The sequence below is a fragment of the Rana temporaria genome, chromosome 3 (genome assembly GCF_905171775.1).
Source record: "Rana temporaria chromosome 3, aRanTem1.1, whole genome shotgun sequence".
Classification (NCBI taxonomy): Eukaryota; Metazoa; Chordata; class Amphibia; order Anura; family Ranidae; genus Rana; species Rana temporaria.
This window is the reverse complement of record NC_053491.1, coordinates 13,672,845-13,685,415: the sequence shown is the minus strand read 5'-3', so window position 1 is coordinate 13,685,415 and position 12,571 is coordinate 13,672,845.

The window sequence follows — 12,571 nt, the reverse complement described above, 5'->3', positions numbered from 1 at the left end:
TGCTCATTATTTGGCAGAACAACCATCTTTTTTTCAGTAATGACAGCAGAAAATAGTTCTTATGTGGCTGACTAATATCTATAATAATGACACAGAACACATTATTACCGGCTAGTGGATGGAAGCAATACTGTAGAGAGGTTTCAGCTTCAAAAACTGCTAAAAAATGCACCTGGAAGGACATCTAGTGGCCAAATATAGAAAAGACAAGTTATACATATTTCATGTCTTACATATGCAAGTGTACTGCTACATGCAGGACTTTTCACGTGACTGTGTGACCACAGATGTTTGTTACATTGTTACATATCAGCCAGAAAAAAAAAACACATGCCCATCTAGTTCAACCATTAGAAATAAAAAATTCATATAAAACCTCCATATACAAAATTCTATACCCACTGCTGATCCGGAGGAAGGCAAAAAAATTAACAAAACAATAAAGCCTAGTCCAATGTGTTCCAGTGTGAAAGAAATCCTCCCTTATCCTCCAGGAGGCTATTGGATATTTCCCTGGATCTACTACCCCGCTATTATTACCTATAAATGTTAGTATCCATATCCCCCCTTATGTATTTATACATGGAGATCATATCCCCCCTTATGTATTTATACATGGAGATCATATCCCCCCCTTATGTATTTATACATGGAGATCATATCCCCCCTTATGTATTTATACATGGAGATCATATCCCCCCTTATATATCCCCCCTTCTATGTATTTATACATGGAGATCATATCCCCCCCCCCTTATGTATTTATACATGGTGATCATATCCCCCCTTATGTATTTATACATGGAGATCACCCCCCTTATGTATTTATACATGGAGATCATATCCCCCCCTTATGTATTTATACATGGAGATCATATCCCCCTTATGTATTTATACATGGAGATCATATCCCCCCTTATGTATTTATACATGGTGATCATATCCCCCCTTATGTATTTATACATGGAGATCATATCCCCCCTTATGTATTTATACATGGAGATCACCCCCCCCCCTTTATGTATTTATACATGGAGATCATATCCCCCCCTTATGTATTTATACATGGAGATCATATCCCCCCCTTATGTATTTATACATGGAGATCATATCCCCCCTTATGTATTTATACATGGTGATCATATCCTCCCTTATGTATTTATACATGGTGATCATATCCCCCCTTATGTATTTATACATGGAGATCATATCCCCCCGTATGTATTTATACATGGAGATCATATCCTCCCTTATGTATTTATACATGGTGATCATATCCCCCCTTATGTATTTATACATGGAGATCATATCCCCCCGTATGTATTTATACATGGAGATCATATCCTCCCTTATGTATTTATATATGGAGATCACCCCCCCCTTATGTATTTATACCACCGGGGATCCGATCACCATGCTACATGACAGGTACCTTATATTTGCTGTCAGTAGGTGATCCTACAGAATAAGACTTACTTGGAGGATTCGCTATCCTTATACTCCGATTATACAAAAAAAAATGTACTACACCTGTGGCAGAGGCATTGTTTCCTCCCAGTGATCTGATTATTGCGAGTGACCCTTTGGCTGCCAGGTCCGAGTTAATTGCCTGTCCAAAGGGCACTTACCCACCCTAGCGAGGGTGGCGATGTGTTGAATTATCTGTGCCGAGAGCAGGCTTGCTCTCTATGCTTTTGATATCCAAGGCCTGATGCTACAAGTTCTTCCTACTCATCAACCTTTTTCTCTACTGTGTGTCCTGTTGATGTTGGCCTTGTTGGCCGAGAAATAAAGCATTAAAAACTCACGCTACCTGCTGGACACTTGTTCTTTCATCCACACTCACAAGTATCACCCCTAGACAGAAAAACTTGTTAACTTAATACGCCAATCCCAAATCAACCAGCGGCTCCTTCGGGGGTGAGCGCTACACGTGGGGGCTCGTCCGGTATATCGGCTGTTACCATTGGCAACCAGAGAGAGTGTGTGGTTCTTTATTAAAAGGGCAAGAAAGTGTCCGGTGTAGTGTACGTAAAACCTCTCGCACGCCACTGAACTTGGGCGCCCGTGCGGTGGAGCACGCGCCTGCAACGTGCCTGGACAAGTTCCTCCAAGTGGGAGGAGCCGCCCTCCCCTGCGTGAGACGTACAGTGTGATCCCGCGCCCATTTTCGCGCCAGAGCAGCAGTACCGCCATTTCCTTTGAACGTGATGGATTACCGCTGGAGATGTCGAGAGAGCCCTCTGTGCCTACCCTAACTGGGGCGCCGGTGACCAATACGGGCATTCACCTGTCCACCAAAGGACAGTTTGTGTTGCTGTCCCACGTGGGGACGGAGATGCTGGGCCTAGCTTGCCATGAGTGTAAGGAGCTGGCTGTCCGCCTTCTGCCTTTCATCCGATGCCGGAGGTGCAGGACTTACCTGTTCGATGGAGTACCGCCCGTGGATCCCCCGAAGGAGTACTGGGTGGATCGTAGCTCGGGAGAGGTCGCCGCAGAGGTGGGAGCCCCGTGGCGGGAAGTTTTTCCCTTCCAGGAGAACGCGGAGCCAGAGGCCCCGGATGTCGGAAGTACCGCCGTCCCGTCCACTAAAGTTTCGCTGCCGGCTACCTTGATCTCTTACCCCCAAAAGGTAAGCCCGTGACGGGATGAAGGAATTGAGTGATCGCGTGGCCCGCGCGGCATGCATACGGGCTGGGACCACCCACGGGGCTGTCTCGGTCGGCGCGGCTTCCATTCAATGTGTGCCCACCGGAGAAAGGCCTTCCCGGCCCATCGATTGGGTGGCATTACGGAGGTCTTTCCGACCCAACTCAGCTGCTGCCTCGTTGGCCTATATCCCCGCTGGAGCGGAGTTCTCATCCGACCCAGAGTTCTGGTCGGGTGATTCCACAGTCGATGGTGACGACCTGCCTGACCATCTCTTTGAGCCGCGGTTCCCTGAACAGCAGGGCTTTGGGGGATTTTGGGCCTCTTCGAAGAAAAGAAGGAAAAAGTGTCCTGCTCGGCGGGGTGCGCCTTGTGAGTACAACCTGTGCCTGCCTTGAGGAGCTGGTGAGTTCGCTGTGTGATTTTTGTTGACTCACCTCTCCTCCAACCTGGGACATGTTGTCCCGTGCGGGGTGCCTGATGTTCCCGTTGCCGGGCCCTGTTTGTGTGATTGGGTAAGTTCGCCTGGCTGGGTCCCGATTATACTAAAATAAATTACTACGCCTGTGGCAGAGGCATTGTTTCCTCCCAGTGATCTGATTATTGCGGGTGACCCTTTGGCTGCCAGGCCCGAGTTAATTGCCTGTCCAAAGGGCACTTACCCACCCTGGCGAAGGTGGCGGCGTGTTGAATTATCTGTGCCGAGAGCAGGCTTGCTCTCTATGCTTTTGATATCCAAGGCCTGATACTATAAGTTCTTCCTTCTCATCAACCTTTTCCTCTACTGTGTGTCATGTTGATGTTGGCCATGTTGGCTTTGGAATAAAGCATTGGAAACTCACGCTACCGGCTTGTTCTCTCATCCACACTCACAAGTATCACCCCTAGACAGAAGAACTTGGTAACTTAATAAGCCCATCCCAAATCAACCAGCAAGTCCTTCAGGGGTGAGCGCTACACGTGTAAAGGCAGGTGTCCCAATACTTTTGGTAATATAGTGTACTTTATTAGAACTGACCTAAGGCACAAATACCTTTCCTTCCCACATGATGGGGTGGGGGGGACGACGGGGGCTTATATTGGTCGACCTGTTCTGACGATTGTGATCACTTCCATCAAAAGCTGTAGGCCTTTTAACACAGGTTGTCATTAATATTCTCATCTGTGTAGTATGTTGACATATTTTTTCATTTCTTCATTTCTTGATTCTTTGAACATTTTTATAGGCGCATAAAACTGTTCATCATGTGAATGGCAGTAAAATTCAACCTATGATAATACACCTGTCCCAAGAAACCCTAGAAAATGCAAACACATAAATATGAAGCCAGGATTAAATTAAAGGGGTTGTAAAGGTTTGTTTTTTATTTTCTAAATAGGTTCCTTTAACCATTTAAGGACCCCCTACCGACTATATACGTTGGCAGAATGGCACAGCTGGGCACATTCACGTACCTGTCCTTTAAGAGCCCAGCCGTGGGTCGCGCGCGCATGTGACCGGGTCCTAAGCTCCGTAACCGCGCCCGCGGGACCCGATCGCCGCCGGTGTCCCGCAATTGGTCACAGGAGCTGAAGAACGTTCTTCTCTGTGGCAGTGACACTGATCGTCTGTTCCCCGATATAGGGAACGACGATCAGTGACGTCACGCCTACAGCCACACCCCCCTACAGTGAGAATCACTCCCTTAGGGCACACTTAACCCCTTAGCGCCACCTAGTGGTTAACCCCCTTCACTGCCATTGTCATTTTCACAGTAATCAGTACATTTTTATAGCACTTTTTGCTGTGAAAATGACAATGGTCCCAAAAATGTGTCAAAATTGTCCGAAGTGTCCGCCATAATGTCGCAGGCACGAAAAAAAATCGCTGATCGCCGCCATTACTAGTAAAAAAAAAAAATTATTAATAAAAATGCCATAAAACTATCCCCTATTTTGTAAACGCTATAAGTTTTGCTCAAATCAATCAATAAACGCTTATTGCGATTTTTTTTTTACCAAAAATATGTAGAAGAATACGTATCGGCCTAAACTGAGGGAAAAAAATAATTTATAGATTTTTTGGGGGATATTTATTATAGCAAAAAGTTAAAAATATGGGGCCGGATTAAGATAGGTTAGCGTATCTTTAGATCCGCGTAACCTATCTGATTTACGATCCGCCGGCGCAAGTTTTTGAGGCAAGTGCTTAATTCAGAAAGCACTTACCTCAAAACTTGCGGCGGCGTATCGTAAATCCCCCGGCGGAATTCAAATTCCGTGGCTAGGGGGCATCTACAATTTAAATCAGGCGTGTCCCCGCACCGATCGAACAGCGCATGCGCCGTCCACGAATTTTCCCAGCGTGCATTGCTCCAAATGACGTCGCTAGGACGTCATTGGTTTCGGCGTGAACGTAACTTGCGTCCAGCTCTTTTCTGAATCGACGTACGCAAACGACGTAAAAATTCAAAACTCAGCGCGGAAACGACGGTCATACTTGACATAGCAGGGGTAACCATACGCCGGAAAAAGCCGAACGCAAGCGACGTAAAAAAAAAGCGACGTACGTTTCTGAATCGGCGGAAATCCTCATTTGCATATTCGTCGCGTGTAAAAAACGAAACGCCACCTAGCGGCCGGCCTGGAATTGCAGCCTAAGATCCGACGGTGTAAGTCACTTACACCTGTCGGATCTTAGGGAGATCTATGCGTAACCTGATTCTATGAATCAGCCGCATAGATCCGACCGGCACAACTCAGAGATACAACGGCGTTTCTCTATCTGAATCCGGGCCACTGATTTTTTTTCAAAATTGTCGCTCTATTTTTGTACAGCGAAAAAAATTCAAACCGCAGAGGTGATCAAATACCACCAAAAGAAATCTCTATTTGTGGGAAAAAAAGGACGCCAAGTTTGTTTGGGAGCCACGTCGCACGACCGCGCAATTGTCAGTTAAAGCGACGCAGTGCCGAATCGCTAAAACTGGCCTGGTCCTTTACCTGCATAATGTTCCGGGTCTTAAGTGGTTAAGCTAGTGCATTGTTGGTTCACTTACCTTTTCCTTCCATTTCCCTTCTAAATGTTTTTTTTCTTAGTCTGAATTTCTCACTTCCTGTTCCTCCTCAGTAAACTTCACACCATCATCTGGCTGGGGGTTAGTCAGGCAGAACAGCTTACTGAGGAGGAACAGGAAATGAGGAATTCAGACAAAGAAAAAAAACATTTAGAAGGGAAATGGAAGGAAAAAGTAAGTGAACCAACAATGCACTAGCTTAAATGAACACATTTAGAAAATTAAAAACAAACCTTTACAACCCCTTTAATTCTATTAAAAAAAACAACCCCAGATAAGCCTGTGTAGATCATTCAAAAAATAGAAACTGACTGCATGTGAGATAAACAAATTCATAGGAGAACCTATTTTTTTTATTTTTAACTGCCAACTAAACCAGAAATGTTGCGTTGTATCTTTATTTGAGATGTTCACTGGAAATATTTCCTCAATGAGTCAAAAAGGATCCGTATGATGAAATATTCAGTGGAATTCAAGGCAGATTAACCACTTAAGGACCGCCTAACGCCGATATACGTCGGCAGAATGGCACGGCTGGGCACAATTACGTGCCTGTACGTGATTGTATAATGCCCAGCCCTGGGTCGCGGGCGCGCACCCGCGACCCGGTCCGAAGCTCCGTGACCGCGGCCGCGGGACTCTCGGACCCGATCGCCGCTGGAGTCCCGCGATCGCTCCCCGGAGCTGAAGAACGGGGAGAGCCGTGTGTAAACACAGCTTCCCCGTTCTTCACTGTGGCGCCGTCATCGATCGTGTGTTCCCTTATATAGGGAAACACGATCAATGATGTCACACCTACATCCACACCCCCCTACAGCTGTAAACACATATGAGGTCACACGTAACCCCATCAGTGCCCCCTGTGGTTAACTCCCAAACTGCAACTGTAATTTTCACAATAAACAATGCATTTTAAATGCATTTTTTGCTGTGAAAATGACAATGGTCCCAAAAATGTGTCAAAAGTGTCCGATGTGTCCGCCATAATGTCGCAGTCACGAAAAAAATCGCTGATCGCCGCTATTAGTAGTAAAAAAAAAAAAAATTTATAAAAATGCAATAAAACTATCCCCTATTTTGTAAGCGCTATATATTTTGCGCAAACCAATCGATAAACGCTTATTGCGATTTTTTTTTACCAAAAATAGGTAGAAGAATACGTATCGGCCTAAACTGAGGAAAAATTTTTTTTTTATATATTTTTGGGGGATATTTATAATAGCAACAAGTAAAAAATATTGCATTTTTTTCAAAATTGTCGCTCTATTTTTGTTTATAGCGCAAAAAAATAAAAACCACAGAGGTGATCAAATACCACCAAAAGAAAGCTCTATTTGTGGGAAAAAAAGGACGCCAATTTTGTTTGGGAGCCACGTCGCACGACCGCGAAATTGTCAGTTAAAGCAACGCAGTGCCGAATCGCAAAAAGGGGCGTTGTTAGGTGGTAAACTATGTCATTAAAATGACTTGCGAATTTGAGAAATTGCAACGGCTCAAATTCTCAATAGAATTCGCAGCAGTGTGAACCTAGCCTAAAGGGAAAGTTCCATTCGAATGGCGCCACCTTTTGGGCTGCTTTTGCCAATTTCCCCCGTCTCATGACTTGCTTCTGAGCATGAGCGTTTTTTTCCTCCTCGTTAAAGCTGGGTTCACACTGCTGCGAATTCAAAATAGCAATTTCGCGACTGCGTTTTCAGGGAATACCAGTCTATAGAGCTGAATTCGCAAGGCACACTGATCAAACTCGCACAGGATTTTCCCACAGCTTAGATTCACACCTCACTGATGTGAACGGCACTAATGGAAAACAATGTTATTTTAATGGCTTGCGAATTTGAGAAATTGCAACGGCTCAAATTCGCAATAAAATTTGCAGCAGTGTGAACCTAGCCTAAAGCATACACACGACCGTTTTTCACGACGTGAAAAACAACGAGAATAAATAGAGCAGGTTCTAAATTTATAACAGGCATTTTTCTTGTTGAGAAAAATGCTCTGGAGCCTACACACGACCGTTTTTCACGACCAATTAAAAAAATTTAATGTTTCCTGTCATGAAAAATGGTTGTGTGTACGCGGCATCAGTCTCGTATACACAACCAGTTTTCCCGGCAGGAAAACTGCCAGGAGAAAATTTGGCCAGGAATCCCGGCCGTGTGTATGCTCCATGGCAGCCATCACAAATTTTGGGGCCCCTTACACAGCTTTAGGCAGGTCCCCCCCTGGAGCAGAGAACCAGAGGAGAAGAGATCCGGAGGGGGCGCTGACGAAAAAAAACAAGTGTAATCTCTTCTCTCCTGACGCGAGATATCATCTGGCCCCTTACAGGTGTATTGTAATTTTTTTTTAAAAAAAATTGGGCCCCTTACAGGTGTAATGCAAAAAAAAAAACAGGAGGGGGGCCATACGGGCCTCTAAGGGGCCCTGGGGACCATCGGGCCCCTTACAGGTGTAATGCAAAAAAAATAAAAAAATAAAAAAAACGGGAGGGGGGTCAGCCGGGCCCCTGGGGACCATCGGGCCCCTTACAAGTGTTATGCCTGTATCCCACTGATGGTGGCCCTGGTATGCTCCCTAGCAGTTTTCCCGTCAGGAAAACAGCCGGGAATCCCGACGGGAAAATAGAGAACCCTTCTCTCTATTTTCTCGTCGGGGTTTCCGGTCGTCTGTATGCTTACCTGTCGGAAGGTAAACCCGCGCATGCTCGATAAGCCTTCGAAGCACGCATGGTAGCATACAAGGCATAGTGTGGGGTGTAGCAAGATGGCGGCGAAGGCATGGAATGTGACGAGCGCCGGCTCGTCGTAGTCGATGACGTCACCGCGTTCTTGTCATTCAAAAGAACGGCGGTTCTTTTGAATGGCCGTCTGTATGGACGGCTTTGCATGAAAAGCTTGCCAGGAATCCCGTCAGGAAAACCAATGTTTTTTTCTGACGGAATTCCGCTCAAGCTTGGCTTGCATACACACGGTCACACAAAAGTTCTCTGAACTTTCGACCGTCAAGAACGCGGTGACGTACAACACTACAACGAGCCGAGAAAATTAAGCTCAATGCTTTTGAGCATGCGTTGAATTGTTTCCGAGCATGCGTCGGAATTTTGCGCGTCGGAATTGCTACAGACGATCGGAATTTTTCCCGTTGCAAATATTGAGAACCTGCTCTCAATCTTTTGCTGGTGGAAATTCCTACAGCAAAAGTCCACACATGGTCGAAATTTTCGACCAAAACCTCACACAACCTCACACAACCTCCAAAACCTTCTGACCGTGTGTACGCGGCATTACGCAATACAAGGTTGGACTCATAGAGTAGCTTGGCAGTTCTATAGTGCTACTAAACCAAGGTCAAAGAGGATCTTTGTGTTCCACAATCCCCAAGAAGACAAACTGACCTTTACTAAAACCACTCCTTATCAAAATGGGAAAGGAAATCGGTAGCTTTATACTCTCCCTCACAATGGTTCTGGGCTCTCAGAGAACCATCTATGACCTCAAGCTCTGTCACGAGGGCCACGTACCTGAGGTGAGATCGAAGTAGTGGGGAGGCCTCCCTTGCACCTTGGGTCATTGAAGCCTCTGGAGATGGAGACAGAGTCTTGTTGGACACTGAGTGGCACGGGTGCCAGGGGTGCTGAGCACTGTGCAAGCCTTAGTCCGAGATCCAAGCCAAGGTCAAGTCAGCTCTGGCAACGAAGTACAGAAGGGTTAATTAGAAGAAGCATGGTCGAGATCTAAGCCGGGGTCGGTTCCAATCTGGCAGCTGAGTACAAAAGGGACAAAGAAGTAGAATGGTCAAGGTACAAATCCGAGGTCAATGGCAAGCAGCAATCAAGAGCAGTCAAATAGATTTCCAGGTCACAACATGTTCAGACAAATCACACACTAGCACAGGAAGAAGGGGGACCGAAGATAATCCAGCAATTTGGCAGTGTCTGGGCTGGGCTTATATAGGGAAGTTTGAGGTTACTTCCTGTGCACCTCCCGGACATTTTCCCGCCTTTATTCCATCAGGCTGAGGTCACTTCCTGTGTGCCTCCTGTATATTTTCCTGCCTTTTTCCATCAGGTTGAGGTCACTTCCAGTGTGCCTCCTGGGCATTTTCCTGCCTTTTTCCATTAGGTTTTCTGCGCAGGTGTGGGTTTGGCGCATGCTCAGTTGGCACGGATTTCCTCTTGCTGCAACGTGCCATTGGTGCATGCGTAGTAAGCTCTGGACTCTTACAAGCTCTGTGGAATTCTGGAAGATGTCTCAGAAGATAACTTTATGAAGTATTTAACTTGACTTGACCCGTATCCCTTGCTTTACCTGCAAATTTCTAGAACGTCTAGTTTAAAATTTCCTGAGCCCCTACCTTACTGACTATAACCTCTTCACTCATACTATTAGACCTTTATGTTGCCTTTGATACAGATGACCACCCACGCCACTTCAAAAAACTCCACTTTCTTGGCCTCCATGACTCTTTCCTGGTTCTCCTTCTACCTATTAAAGCATTCCTTCATCCTTCATTAACAATGCTATCCCGCAAGGCCCTGTTCATAGATGCAGAGGCATAACTAGAACCTTCAGGTTCCTGGTGCAAGAAACCATGAAGACCCCACGCCCCCACCTGACCGACACGGCTCTTCCCTCTGGTCTTAGGGCCCTTCCATCCAAGCCTGTGAACCTTCATTTTAATAGGTGCCTTCTTAATTAATGCGACTCAAGTCACAGCGACAAAAAAAATATATTCCTGCACTACTTTTCTGCAACTTTGGTGCGATTTGAGTGCCACTGCAATGTTAAATTACAAAAGTTTCTAGCAAGTCTCAAGGAAATTTCAAGCAAGATTGTTGGGAAGCACAGCTCGTTAGGACCATTATGGACTGTTCCATGGGAGCTGGTTCTGAAGCCTATGTTGAGAGGCGCAACACGGTAAAACTAGTATGGGCTATTCCATAGGAGCTGTTTCTGAAGCACATGTTGAAAGACAGTTAAAGACTGTTCCATAGGTACTGGTATGGAAACACAGGTTGAGAAGTGACACGCTTTAAGACATTTATGGACTGTTCAATAGGAGCCGTGTTGGGAGAAGGATGATGTGCGTCCTTTAGCCGCAAAGTGACATATGTTGGAAGGCAACAGGAATTAATATAATTTCTGGATTTTGTACATATCTGTATATTAATTCCCAATGCTGAGGCTGGCAGTGTCCTGGAGGACAGGGTGCCCCCCCCCCCACAGGTTGGAATTCAGCCTGTTAAACCACTATATTTACATGATACTAAAGGCTCCAAGCTGTCTGTGAGATCCTTTGATTAGCCCCTCCACAGACAAAGGGAAGTGCAACTGCCAACATAATTGGCAATGATCAAAGGCCAGCAAGCTGTTGGAGATGATATGGGCAATACTGCCCCCAGAGGCCAAGTATGACAGGACAGTCAGTAATAAGGACGAGGGTCCTGGGAACGCAACGATTGGTCCAAAGGCAAATGGGCTGCCAATGGGGGGGAAGTTTGAATGAGGTACGATTAAGGGTCTTTAAATAGAACAGTTTGACTCAGAGAGATCTCTTTTTCCATCTGAACACAGCCAGTGAGGGTTTACTTAGAGGAGGGTATAAGTATATTTCATTATTATTATTATTATTATTATTATTATTATTGTTATAGACTTTATAGATATCTGTTAGCATATGATATTCCTATTTTAAAGGAAATAAATGTAACTAGTTTACTAAGCAAATGCATCTGTCTTCATAACTAGCATTATCTCATTAGTTCTGTATACCTTATTATATCATTAGGCCTAGCATACTCTGATATATTAGTTAATAAATATATGTACAATGAATACATATATGCAATAGTTATATAAGTTATATAAGTTCAGCAGAGTGTATAGTGTAGCCCTGTTGTGATTTTCAGCCATTTAAGAGGATGAAGATATATATATATATATTGCAGCAGGTGGAGCCAGAGAGCACAGATTTGGAGAACTGCATTTCCCAGGAGGCTGTGAGACAGGAAGTTTTTCCGGGAGAGAGGGGAGTCAGGAGGAAGTAGTGAGGACAGGGAGTCTGGAACAGTGATCCAGGGAATACAGATCTGCATTGCAGGGTGATTTAAGATGGCTTGTGTCAGAGCTGTGTGTTTGCCACTGAGATACAGGCTCTATGCAGTAGTGCTTGGAGAGACTGATGTTCGTCTACTGAAACAGGGAGAGACTGTGTTTTGAGCGATCGAACTGAGGCCTGGTCGCAGGGCCGATCCAGCCACCGGAGTAACCCAGCCTGCCCAACTGAGTGAGGGGAGCTGACGGAGGTTATTGCCAGATTCCCCAGACAGCCCCTAGACGATCTGAGATGTCCTGCCGGAGGCTTTAAAAGACTGCATCCATTTCACAGACGTCGGTCTGAGGAGAGAGGGACACTCGCTTCCGCAGACAATCATCCTCCTTTCCCAAAGAGACACTGGAAGTGGTGAGCGGCCTTTGGCCATTGCAACAAGTGTATTTCCTACATCTGTCATACATCCAGGGCCCCAACGTTGGCTAGCCTAGGACAGTACTACTGGCCAGTAGTTTAGGGTGGGGTCGATACTGCTAAGTATATAGATATATTACTGTTCATCGCATTCAATCTAAAAGTATTATCTCATTCTGTTATTAGTTGTATTATATTAGAGTGGGGAGACATTAAGGGCTTTTGCTCTATCCCACAGTCATTAAATCTGTTATAAAACTTCACAAGGTGTGCTGGTGTGCTGTGGATTCATTGTTTGTGGTGTGTCACAGAGGTGAGACAGAAGACCCGATAATTCAGCGGCTCCTTCGGGGGTGAGCGCTACACGTGGGGTGCTCGTCCGGGATTTCTTCTGATACCTC